The following is a 1446-nucleotide window of genomic DNA, read 5'->3' as shown; positions in this document are numbered from 1 at the left end:
TTGGTGTTTTGAGAAAAATGTTTATTTTTGGATTTTGTAAAGGGTCAAGTCAAAAAACGTTCCAGTTGCCAAATACGTTTCATTGTTTAAAAAAAGGAAACAACAAAAACACCACGGTTGTCAAACGCTTTAAGACTCTGTTTGGATAACATGGAGTTTTACTTGTTTTCATTGTGTTTTCGCCAAAAACAAAGCATCATGCTTTGAAAACCATAATATTTTTTGAGCAAAATCATGCTCAAACAAAAAATACAACACTTATTTCAAAACACATTTTAAGAGTTTTGGTTTTAAGTTTGAGAATGTGTTAATATAATATCTAACATAATATATTAAATGTAATTAATATAGAGTTATTATCAACATGCTTATTATATTATACTATACTATACTATGCTATGTTATAGTTAATCTAATATGGTAGTATTTATTAAATAATATAAAAATATAATAAATAAAATATCTTATATAATAATATAATAACATATTAAATACTAGTATTTAATATGTTAATAATGCGTTTTATAATAATAAAATATATATAAACTAATAAAAAATAAAAAAAAATTATTGATAATAAATAATAATATAATAATATTTTAAACAATAGTATAATCACTATAATATTATTAACCTTTTAATAAAAAACAATAATAAATTAATAATTATAAAATATTATATAATAGTAACATATTATATTATTAAAGTGCTATTAATAAACTCTTACATACTAAAACTATAACATATTGTATAATATTAAAATATATAATATATTAATTTATTAATAACATACTAGTAATAATATAGTATTAACATTATTAATAATATTATATTAAATGAATAATAGTATAATATTATATTAATAATAAAATAAGATTATTATAAAAATATTAATATAATATATAATAATAATAAATTGATATATCAAAATAATTAAATATATAATTACTTGAAAATAATATATAATAATTATAATATAATAAACTCATTAAAATACAACATAATATTATAATACATTATATAATATTATATTGCATTATATTTAATACTTATATACTATAATAATGTAAACTAAATATTAAAACATTTTATTACAATATATTATATTATAATTATCATATAATATATTATATGTTTAATCTAATGTTGTAATGAGTCAAACTAGTGATAATCAAAAATACTTATCATGATGTTTTTACAACATTTTAAGGAAAAACACAACATCATGATGTTTTTTTTAACAAAAGCACAATAAGAAAAACATCATAGTATGCAAATGAAGCCTAAGCGATCCAGAATACAACTGAGTATATGTAAATACCAATTGGGTATAACTTAAGATATTTTAATGTAATTTAGCGTTGATTACGTAGAATCTGTTGGCCTTCTTATTTTGATGATGATTTACAAACAATTTACCACTAATGTTGTTTGTCTAGTGTTTGT

This window comes from Asparagus officinalis, chromosome 4, assembly GCF_001876935.1.
Source record: "Asparagus officinalis chromosome 4, Aspof.V1, whole genome shotgun sequence".
Taxonomy (NCBI): Eukaryota; Viridiplantae; Streptophyta; class Magnoliopsida; order Asparagales; family Asparagaceae; genus Asparagus; species Asparagus officinalis.
This window is presented reverse-complemented; position numbering follows the sequence as displayed.